The sequence below is a fragment of the Rhincodon typus genome, chromosome 13, assembly GCF_021869965.1.
Source record: "Rhincodon typus isolate 14 chromosome 13, sRhiTyp1.1, whole genome shotgun sequence".
Taxonomy (NCBI): domain Eukaryota; kingdom Metazoa; phylum Chordata; class Chondrichthyes; order Orectolobiformes; family Rhincodontidae; genus Rhincodon; species Rhincodon typus.
The window spans coordinates 17,374,576-17,387,303 of record NC_063344.1 but is presented as its reverse complement, the minus strand read 5'-3'; positions in this window follow the sequence as shown (position 1 = coordinate 17,387,303).

Below are 12,728 nucleotides of genomic sequence, written 5' to 3'. Positions count from 1 at the left end.
GTGTTCAAAGTCTGCTCTCTGTCTATGCAATTTGCTTATAACTATATCTGAAATTGCGATTTCAGTTTTAGAGCCAATAAATTCTAATCTCCTGCAAGTAGATGAAAACTAAAACAGACATTTTCTTCCAAAGACTGTCATCAATCTTGACGGGGCATTGGCACTTGGCAACAGTGCGTGGAAATGTTCTACTTCAGTGACTGTTAAATAATTATAGTCCTGATACCTCCTTCAATTACCCAGTGCTGCAATGACGAGCTATCACTCTGAACAGGGAGAGAAGAAGGACATCCTTCAATCAAATAGACTGGTGCAAAAGAGATGCTCAAATTGTGTTTAAAAAAAGTATCTTTCTTCTACTTAACAGCTTCTACAATTAACAAGTTATGGAATTACCTCAGTCCAGCCAACATCCTGAAGGTAGGTGTTCAAATGTCAAACTAATGCTGAGTCAGTCAGTTAAAAGCAAATACTTATATTGATATAATACCTTTCACCCTCTCCAGGCATCCTGAAGCACTCCTGAAGTGTAGACACTGATGCATCGCAAGAACCAAGAGATGATTCCTATCGGCATCCTGGATAGTGTCAGCATTCATGGCATTTTCATGATAGAAGCAATGCATTTTGCATGGTCTTGCTTTTTCCTCATTCAGGTTAACTTTTCAATAAGGATTACAAGATAGAAAATGAAAGTCAGAAACCTATAGCCATGTTTGAACAGTAGGGAAGACCAATTCCAAATTGGACTAATTTCTTCACAGGAGGAGTATCCTATGGCCAACATCTCTAGGTGGTACGAAGAACAGGAAGAAACCTGATGTAAAGATTGTGCTGCCAGGTGGAAAATGAAGTTCCCTGCATGACAAAATAAAAAAGGGTTTATTTTATTTTGTAGCATGCCTCTTCTTTGTCTTCCTTAAGGTCTCCTGCTCTGTCCAAATCCCCCTGTGCAGGCTGTCCATCTTCTCCCAAGCCTTCCAGTGACTCCCAGGCAAAAAGGTGGCTGGTTCCTGGTGCAGGCCTCCCACCACACTTCTTGCCTCTTCCGTCCCTCATTCCCAATGCAGACCTCTCTGCACTCAGAGCAGTGCTGGCCTCTCCCCATTCCCTGCTACCATTCCTGTTTGTGATCCCCATGCTGACCTTTCCCCACTTCCAGAGGGCTGTCCATCTTGCCTCCTTGACCCCCTTTGTCAGTGATGGTGATGTCACCATCTATGCACCGATGCAGTTTGTCCACACGCTGCACATGTGCAGTGACCATTCTGAGATTATGGATCATCGCTTCATGACACACCACTGCATGTGGTCTAATATGTATGTTGGATATTAGATTGTTAATAAGTTCATTCGTCACTACAAGAAGGGATGCAATATCACATGATGCAGATTCTCGTACAGCCTTTGGAAGAGGTAAGCCAGAACAGTAAGATGTGTTCCAATAAAGAGTCTGCTTCATATACATCCACAGACATATGAAGTATTTTCATCGAATCCCTACAGTGTGGAAGCAGGCCACTCAGCCCATCAAGTCTGTACTGATGCTCCAAAGAGCAACCCACCGAAACCCACCCTATCCCCATAACCCTGCATTTCCCATGGTCCATCTACCTAGCTTGCACATTCCTAGACACTATGGGCAATTTGGCATGACCAATCCATCTAACCTGCATATCTTTCGACCTTGGGAGGAAACTGGAGCACCCAGAGGAAACCTGTGAAGACATAGGGAGAATGTGCAAACTTCACATAGACAGTTGCCCGAGAGTGGAATCGAACCTGGGTCCCTGGAGCTGTGACGCAGTAGTGCTAACCATTGTAGTGGCCTAATGAGACAAGAATGCTGTATAGCAATTGCACATGTATAGTAGTGATGGAAAAGTCTCTACTGTTGCCTGAAAACTTTGAGAAGGTCACAGACCTCAACCAAACAGAAACATGACTAAAATGCTACTGGATATTTGTTAGATATCACACTGCAATGGTGTGAAAATGACAGAGGGGATGGATATACTGTTGTATAGAACCATCAAGTGTGCAGCTGTGGTGAGGTGGTGGTAATTTCACTAGACTAATGATCTAAAGACCCAGCTTTGTTCTGGGTTCAAATCCCACCAGGGAAGATGGTGATATTTGAATTCAATAAAAATCTAGTCTAATGGGGCCCATGTAAACATTATCAATTGTCACAAATGCCCACTTTGTTCACTAATGTCCTTTAGGGATGAAAAGCTTACTCCTTACCTGGTCTAGTCTACATGTGACTCCAGCCCACAGAAACATGATTGACTCTTAACTGACCTGTGAAATGGCCGAGCAAGCCACTGAATTCAAGTGTGATGAGGATATACCCTGGTGACAAGGCGATGTAATTATATTTTGAATAGGTAGGAAACTTTACATTGATAATAGCCAAAAGGCTACTAGGAACAACTCAGTGGCTGAATGAAATCAGAAATGCAAAGAAGTCTAAAGAAGACTGTGCTCAGGTCAGTGTATGCTGCATCAAACAGTGGCCAGAATATATGCCCCACAGTGCCACCCTTGGACAGTACTGTGAACAGAGAAGACACAGAGTGTGATGAATGATTCATGCATCTGTGACAAGAGATAGGATTCTCTGACTGACTAGAAACTCAATATGCTGCAACATTTGCACCAAAAGAGTTCTAGATATTACAAAATGTCAAACCAGAGCATTATATGCTTTTTTGTAGCCAGGTATCTCAAAATCACTGGAAGCAACGATCCCGAGCTGTGTAACCTTCGTTTTTCATCATCGGGAGACAAAAGAATGATTGATGTCATCTTCCTTTCCATTATGACCAATGGATCATCTCAGGATGGATCTGTTCGAACAAACAGTTTAAATTTTCTCCGTGGTAGAATGTAACTCCAGATAGGGAGAAGTCAACAATTACAGGGTCAAAATCTGAAGCAGTTAACGGAGATATTTGCAAAATATAGCATCACCAAGCTCATAATTTCAGAAAACTGACTGGAATCTGCCAGTTACCACCTTAAAAAGTTCAAGACATTGTATGGATTGTGCTTGCTATCAGCCTACTATATTATCCTTAAGCCAATGGTGAAATTGAAAAACATGTTTGTATAGTAAAAACTTTGGTTGCAGAAAAATGGTGACATTAAACTTGCACTCCTGTGTGATCATTCAACTCTGCTCCAAAATGTGAACCCCTCATGGGATGATGACTGAGAGCTTCACTATACTCTTAGGTGTCACAAATGAACTACTTGGGCAAAGTGAGAGAGAAAGGGAACAAATTCTGGTTGGATTTAAAACTATGACACTCCTGTCAAGCCTCCAACCAGCAGATCCAGTTTAGATTTGAGACCAAGCCTGTTCTGGACAAATGTTTGAAAAGTCATGATATCCGTGTCCTAGCTCATCCAAACAGAGCACGTTATGATGAGGTAGAATAGATATGCTCTGGTGGTTGAACCAAAGCAGCCTCCGACCCTGTGGAAATAGTTATCTACTCTGTCAACAGGCCAGAATGGCTGAATTCACAGTGACATCTTTCAGATGACAGCTTAATGAGTGAAACAACAGACATCTATCAATTAGTAATGGCCTAGTGGTATTAGTGCTGGACTATGAATCCAGAAGCTTAGCTAGTGCTCTGGGGACTCAAGTTCTAATCCAATCATGGCAGATGGTTGGAATTTGAATTTCAATAACTATCTGGAATTAAGAATTTAATGATGTGTATGAAACCATTGTTGATTGTTGGCAAAACCTATCTGGTTCACTAATGTCCTTTAGGGAAGGAAACTGTCATCTTTACCTGGTCTGGCCTACATGTGACTCCAGACCCACAGCAAAGTGGTTTACTCTTAACAGTCCTCTGGGCAATTAGGGATGAGCAATAAATGTTGGCTTAGCTGGTGATGCCCTCATCCTGTGAATGGATGAGTTTTAAAAAATTCCACTCCTTCCCAGCAGAAGGGAATTTGCTCATAGGTCTCCTCCAGCCCTAATTTCCTCCATAGGAGAAGAAGACCCATTCTTGTAGAATCATGAAACAGTGTTTGTTGATGTAAGAAGAAGGCAAAAAAGAACAGCACCAAAGGGAAGAGAAGATTAAGAATTGTGACACACTGGAGTTCAAGGTTGTATTTTAGTTGAGCTTTGCTATAACAGTCAGTGACTCACCATTAAATGTAGTGCAACATATTATGCTCCTGGGTATGTTATGGGCTAATTGTCACAGGAAGTGTTGAACCATCACAGGATGTGGTCTCTCACACAACCTCGATGAAGATTTAAGCCAGAAAGGAAAGTAGCCTTCCAAGATTTCGGTCCATATGCCTCTGAAACTCTCTGTAGAAGTCTAACAAGACCAAGAATATTTTAATATGGTCCAGTATTTGCACAGGAGGTAGGGTTACCAACACTAGTTGGATGTTTTCCTGGAGGTTACTTCATATGATTTCCAACCCAATATGCCCTCACTATTGGTGAATTAAGACTTTCACTATTAGCCTCATTAAGGTCAGTTGGAAAGAATGGTAACTGTTTGTTACCTGTTTGGATGAACCTTAGCTATCAGCACAGCAGCATTTTCTTTTTGACTCCAACACTTTTTGTAAGAAATAAAGAAAAGTTAAAGAAAATGATTTTTTTTCATGTTGGTTTTCCTTCTGGACCTTGTTCCCAATAATATTACAATAATGCTGAATATTAATCTTCGATTCCCAGAGACTAATAGGAAAACCTTGAAGGATTGGCAACAAGAACTGTGAAATAATGGTAGTGGATGAAAGGTGAAAATAAGGTGGTGTTTTCTTTTTCTGGTTATCTGTCTATAAAACATTTAATTGACCGCTAGTCTACATCTGCAGTACACAAATTGAAAGTGACAGCCGATGTCCTGAAACTGTTTCACTTGGAGCCACCCTCTCCTTTATCGTTTTCTGAAGCAGTAATTACCTTTGAGTGTGTGACTCCTGTTATTACTGCACTCAGAGTCCCAATGGTCTCCACTTTCACCTTGCTGAGATGACATCTGGGGATATTGATCATAACTCTGCTTGACAGAATGGCCAGGGTAATTGATGAATGACAAAAGTCACAGTTGGAATATGATGAACTTCATAATAGGATATATTTATCAAATCCCTCTCTGCTGATGACATTGTCTCTGATCATAACTCTTATTTGCCACTAGGAAGTTGAGAAAGGGAGGAAAGCTTAGTTCTTGCCTTTGGGCATATTTTGCAATGTCAGAGGACACTGCTTGTACTACCTGGTCAGTGTAGTTACATGTGTGGGTTTTGGATAGTTTTTCCTTGTTTTTTTATTATTTATTTTACAAAAGGAATTTTTTCTTAACAACTCTTTGCCTGTATACTTAACATAGAGGCTAGCAGGGCAGGTGAAACACAAATACAAAAGGCAAGATACTGTGCAGGCACTGAAATATGAATAATGTGGTCAAACAGCATCAGCAGAATAAGGAACACCATGAATAATTCAGATTTGTGACTGAGTGCCACTGTGGGTGTACAAGACTCACACACACACTATGGCAGTTCAAGAGCATGGTTCACCAACCCCGTCTCAAAGGGCAACAAATTGGCCTCATCTAATGAATGAGAACATTGTTGGAACTGGATAATCTTCCGATGAGGATCACAGTCCTGAAATTTCTCCCAGAATAGATGCTGTTAGACCTGCCGAGTATTTCCAGGCTTTTCTGTGTGTAAGTCAGTTGAAATAAAAGCTCAATTCAAGCAAAAACTTCTTTACCTCTTTTGCTCGTGATTTATTCACAGGAATTTGGCATCACTAGCAAGACTGGAGAAAATTGTCCATTCCCCCACTTGCCCCTTGATGGAGTTTCTTCCTGAACCACTGACAGTCTTTTAGGTGAAGGTGTTTTTACAAGAGTTGCTTGTTATTTGTTGTGACTGCTTGATGGCTTAGGGAATAGCTAATAACCAACCAAGTCAGTGCAGGACTGTTATCATCTATAGGCTCAGACCAAGCAAGAATGGCTTCCCTAAAAGAAATGAGCAAATCATTTGACTTTTTTTGACAATCTGACAGCTTCAAGCTCACTTTGAATGACACCACATTATATTTATTCACAGCTATTTTAATTGCCAAAGTGGGATTTGAATTCAGTTCTTTCAGACTGCTAGATTACAAGCCTGCTAATTAGAGCCAGACTGCAAAGGTACGAAGCCATATTTCACCAAGATGCAATCCAGAAATGCATCAACGTCCCTTCGACACCACCTTCCAAACTCATGAACACTACCATGCACAAGGACAAGGGCAGCAGATACTTGGAAACACAACCACCTGCAAGTTCCCCTCCAAACCACTCACCATCTTGTCTTGGAATTATCTTGCCATTTCTTCAGAGATGCTAGGCTAAAGTCTTGGAACTCCTTCCCTATTGTGGGTCTACCTACAGCAAAGGGATTATAGTTAAGTGTGGTCATTGAAGAAGTAGCTGAAGATCATTAGGCCCAGGAGACTAACCTGAGAAACTCCTGCAATGGTGTCCCATGGATGAGATGATTGATCTGGGAGTTACCATTGACCAGAAACTCAGCGGGAGCAGCAATACAGTGGCTACAAGAGCATGTCAGAGACTAGGAAATAGTATGAACTGCAGATGTTGGAGTCAGAGACAATACAGTGTGGAGCTGGAGGAACACAGCAGGCCAGGCAGCATCAGAGGAGCAGGAAAATTGACATTTCGGGTTGGGACCCTTCTTCAGAAATGGGGAGGAGGAAGGGAGCTGGGAAATAAATAGACAGAGGAGGGGTAGGGCTGGGGAAGATAGGTGGGATGCAGGTAGGAGTGATGGGGATTGGTCAGTGGGCTGGGCGGGGCGGATGGGTGGAAGAGAAGATGGACAGGTTGTGTCGGGTCAAGGAGGAGGGAGGGAGGATGGTTGGAGCTGGGGAAAGGTAGTGTAGTGTTTGGGGTTTAACTTGTCCCTTGACAGTACTCCTTCCACAAGCCATTGTTTGTTAGTAGTGACTGTGCCAATGCAAATCTTCACGTCAATCAACAATCAGCATCTTTGCACCCCTCTCCATAAAGGAACGGACTCTGGAATACTCAGTATGTTGTGTGCAATGTGGTATAATATTCCTTTCATTATAAGACAGCATGAAATCTAAATTATCGCAAGCCACACTGTAGGATGCCGCGAGTATATGATAAGCATCCTGACATTATATTGCACCAGTGACAGCGAATGCTTTATTCCTCCATGTAACAAATTCAGTACCAGTCCCTCAAGCTCACTGATGGAATGAATTGTGGTTCTTTGATGCTCAAGAATTACTGGCAACTCCATGTCATTGAGGGATCTATTGATTTACAGCAGTTGTCTGGAGACATACTGTGAAAGCAAAATCCATGTGCCCGCTGCTCTGACCTTACACTACCTCTGTTTAAGCAAGCCCTCCAGAAAGCAAGTGCTTCTCAATTCTTTCAGAACTAATTTGTAAAGGGTAACATTATTGGCAGGTGGTCCGGATCACCTCTAAAAACTGGCAAAAGCAAACTATACACTGAATTGCAATCAGAGGCAACATAAAGACAAGCTGAACTGAAGCTTGGAAGCTAATGTACACCCCAGTCCAACGCCGACACCTCCAGGGGGAAGGATGCTCTTGCTCCCGACAGAGTGCAGCGAAGGTTTACCAGGCTGATTCCGGGGATGGCAGATCTGATGTATGAGGAGAGATTGACTAGGTTGGGATTGTTTTCATTGGAGTTCAGACGAATGAGGTGGGGATCTCATAGAGACTTATAAAATTCTAACAGGACTGGACAGGGTAGATGCAGGGAGGATGTTCCTGATGGTGAGTGTGTCCAGAACCAGGGGTCACAGTACGAGGATTCGGGGTAGACCATTTAGGATGGAGATGAAGCGACATTTCTTCACCCAAAGAGTGGTGAGCCTGTGGAATTCATTACCACAGGAAGTAGTTGATACTAAAATATTGAGTGTATTCAAGAGACAGCTTGATAAGGCACTTGGGGCAAATGGGATCAAAGGTTATGGGGAGAAAGCAGGCTTAGTCTGCTGAGTGGGACTATCAGCCATGATCGTGATGAATGGTGGAGCAGGTTCAAAGGACCGAATGGCCTCCTCCTATCTTCTATGTTTCTATGTGATGTTTATCCCAATTAACTGGATTGATAAAAATAGGCATTTGTGGAGGCCAAGGTCAGCTAAAGGTTAATTGCTCTTGTTGTTTAAATCATTGTCAGGACAGCAGTGTTGAGATTTAATCCCAAAACACCCCTACATAGTTGATTAATTTTTCTTTAATGGCATTGTTGCCTTGAGCTGAATAGCTTGCTTGGCCATTTCAGAGGGCGCACTCACATGGGCCTGGAGTTACGTGTCAACTAGATACAACACTAGTGAACCAGATGGGTCCTGAAAACAATAGTTTTGTCGTTACTATCACTGCAAATAACTTGCAAGATTTATTAACTGAATTTAAATTTTGTTAGCTGGATGGGATTTGAATTCATGCATGTAGAGCATTAAACAGAATTACTAACCCAGTGACATAAATACAACACCACCATCTCTTCTCAATCATACCTTTGAAGATCTGGCACAAATATACCCTTTCTGTGCTTTCTGATAATTTCTATAGTTCTTAGGTACTGCATTAGAGCTGTATCTGTGAGTCTAAGGCACTGTTGGAAGATTTTAAACACTAAACCAAGATAATTAAAAGCAGATGCACCTCCTCGGGCCAAGTGTGTGAGAGTCTCATTTCGGCAGCAGCAGCTACTGAAATGTGATACTGAAATGAATGATGAATCTGTCACACAGTCCCATCCTATCCTTGCATAACTCACTGGCAAATACCACGAGTTGCATTAATGTACCACCTCCGCCAAGGTCTGGGAGGGGTGTCTTGGGAAACGAGCCACTGGAATATCCTACGTCTTGCTCATATTTGCTTACAGCACAGTCGCTCACACCTGTCATGGCGCAATACAGGAAATGAGTTGGTCTGGTTGATTCAAGCCAGCGAATTACAACGAGGGCCCTCACCTTGTGGTTAGAAGGTTGGTTGTTGACCTTCAGGAGGTTGAGGTGGGGGCGTGACCTGATTGATGCATTTAAAATGTTTGAAGGGATGGATGTGGAGAAAGTGTTCCTTCTGTTGAGGGCATCAGTAACAACTGAGAGACAACCTTAAAATTTGAGCTCATCATTTAGGAGTGAAATCTTGATACACATTTTCAAACACAGGGCATTGAAAAACCAGAAGAAGGGTCTAGGCCCGAAACGTCAGCCTTCCTGCTCCTCTGATGCTGCTTGGCCTGCTGTTCTCAAAAACTGTGATCTATAGATTTTTGTTTGAGGGCATTAAGAAGTTTGGAACAAAGGAAGATTAATGGAGTTGCAGGATAGATCAGACATGTTCTCATTCATTGGTGGAGGACGCCTGGGGGACTAAGAGTGGTTGTTACAGAGAAATCACAAACAGAATGTCAGGAGCAATTGAATTATTAGTGAAACCAACTTGTTCACTTCCTCAATTCTGTCTTGCTTGATATGATACCTTTATTGGTGTGGGTGATTCTCCCTTGGAAGGTGGAGAGGTCAGATATTTTGGTTGAATTTACATCTTCTTAGTCACTTTTAGGGGCAGGTAATGGTGAGGAGGTATTATCACTGGGCTGTTAATCCAGAGACCCAGGTAATGTTCTAGGGACCTGGGTTCAAATCCTGCCACTACATTTTGCAGATTGTGAATTCAATAAAAATCTGGAGTTAGGAGTTTAATAATGGACATGAATCCATTGTTGGAAAACCTTTCTGGTTCACTAATGCCCTTTAGTGAAGGAATCTGCCATCCTTACCTTGTCTGGCCTAGGAAGGTGACAGTGTCATGGTATTATCACTGAACTGTTAATCAAGATTATAGAACAGATTATGCTTTATTGTCAGGAGTACAGTGAAAAGTTTTACGATGTCGCCTCTTATGGTGCCATCTTAGGTACAAGTACCCAGGTAAAAATCATAGATACAAAAGAGGAATGGAAAGAAAAGTACAGTTGGTTCTGCTATAACACGTGTTCCGACAATGCAAACTGGTTGTAACACGTCTGACGAATTGGGGAGAGCTACTTCTAAAATGCAAACTTGTATCAGGTAATAATGCGATTCCATCAGTGCACAGAAAAGTGATCATTTCACAGACTTTGTCGTGAATCGCTTTCTGTGAGCGGTACTACACTGTGTGATTTTCGGTTTTTTTGGAAATTTTTCGCTCTAACCCTGCAACCACAGCTGCACCTGAAGGTGATGATGATGATGATGATGATGACTTTCAGCCCCTGCATTAACAACACAGCAACCTCAAAACCTCCTCTCCCATCAGGTCATCTTGACATTTTTTCAAGGTAAGGTGTTAAATGTACTTTTATTTCATTATATTTACATTTATTTCCCACCGGCAGCATAGACCTAGCAGAGGTGGTAGCACAGTCGTACATTGTTGGGAGGGAGTTGGTCTAGGAGTCCTCAACATTGACTCCAGACCCCATGAAGTTTCATGGCTTCAGGGAGCAAGGAAACCTCCTGCTAATTACCACATAACATGCTCCCTCAGCTGATGAATCAGTACTCCTTCATGTTGAACAACACTTAGAGTAAGCACTGAGGATGGCAAGGGCACAAAACGTACTCTGGGTGGGGGATTTCAATGTCCACCACCAAGAGTGGCTCAGCAGCAGTACTACTGGTAGACCTGGTCTGGTCCGAAAGGACCTAGCTGCTAGACTGGGTCTGCAGCAGGCGGTGAGGGAACCAACAACAGGGAAAAACATACTTGACCTCATCCTTACTAATCTGCCAGCTGCAAATGCATCTGTCCATGACAGTATCGGTAAGAGTGACCACTGCACAGTCCTTGTGGAGACAAAGTCCCACCTTCACATTGAGAATAAATTCCATCGTGTTGTGTGGCACTATCACCATGCTAAATGGGACAGGCTTCGCACAGATCTAGCAACTCAAGACTGGGCATCCACGAGGCCTGTGGGCCATCAACAGCAGCAGAACTATACTCCAGCACAGTCTGTAACCACAAGGCCCAGCATATCCCCCCCCAACCATTACCATCGAGCCAGGGGATCAACCCTGGTTCAATGGAGAGTGCAGGAGGGCATGCCAGGAGCAGCACCAGGCATTCCTGAATATGAGATATCGACCTGGTGAAACCACCAAACAGGACGACTTGCATGCCAACAGTGAAAGCAGCAAGTGATAGACAGAGCTAAGTGATCACACAACCAACGGATCAGATCTAAACTCTGCAGTCCTGCCACATCCAGTTGTGAATGGTGGTGGACAATTAACTGGAGGAGGAGGCTCCACAAATATCCCCATCCTCAATGATGGAACAGCCCAGAACATCAGTGCAAAAGATAAGGCTGAAGCAGTCACAGCAATCTTCAGCCAGAATTGACAAATGGATGATCCATCTTAGCCTCTTCCAGTAGTCCCCAGCATTACAGATACCAGTCTACAGCCAATTCGATTCACTCCACATGATATCAAGAAACGGTTGGAGGCACCGGATACTGCAAAGGCTACCGGCCCTGACAACATGGCAATAGTACTGAAGACTTGTGCTCCAGAACTTGCTGCTCCCCTAGCCAAGTTGTTCCAGTGCAGTTACAACACTGGTATCTACCCAACAATGTGGAAAATTGCCCAAGTACGTCCTGTACATAAAATGCAGGACAATTCCAACCCGGCCAATTACCACCCCATCGGTCTACTGTCAATCATCAGTAAAGTGATGGAAGGTGTCAGTAACAGCGTTATCAAGCAGCACCTGCTCAGCAATAACCTGATCAGTGATGCCCAGTTTGGGTTCCACCAGGGTCACTCAGCTCCTGACCTCATTACAGCCTTGGTTAAACATGGACAAAAGAGTTGAATTCCACAGGTCAGGTGAGAGTGACAGCCTTTGATATCAAGACTGCATTTGACCAAGTGTGGCATCAAGTAGCCCTTGCAAAACTGGAATCACAGGGTATCAGGGGGCAAACTCTCCAGTGGTTGGAGTCATACCTGACACATAGGAAGATGGTCGTGATTGTTGAGGTCAATCATCTCAGCTCCAGGACATCTCGGCAGGAGATCTTTAGTGTCCTCGACCCAACCACCTTCAGCTGCTTCATCAATGGACCTTCCCTCCATCATAAGGTCAGAAGTGGGGACGTTCACTGATGATTGCACAATGTTCTGCACCATTCGTGACTCCTCAGATACTGAAGCAGTCTGTGTTCAAACGCAACACGTTCTGGACAATATCCAGTCTTGGGCTGACAAGTGGCAAGTGACATTCGCGCCACACAAATGCCAGGCTATGACCATCACCAATAAGAGACAACCTAACCACCACCCCTTGACATTCAATGGTGTTACCATCACTGAAACCCCCACTAGCAACATCCTGGGTGTTATCATTGACCAGAGAGTCAACTGGACTCACCACATAAACACAGTGGCTACAAGAGCAGGTCAGAAGCTGGGAATACTGCGGCAAGTAACTCATCTCCTGACTCCTCAAAGCCTGTCCACCATCTACAAAGCACAAGTCAGGAGTGTGATGGAATACTCCCCACTTGCCTGGATGATTGCAGCCCCAACAACACTCAAGAAGCTTGACGCCATCCAGGACAAAG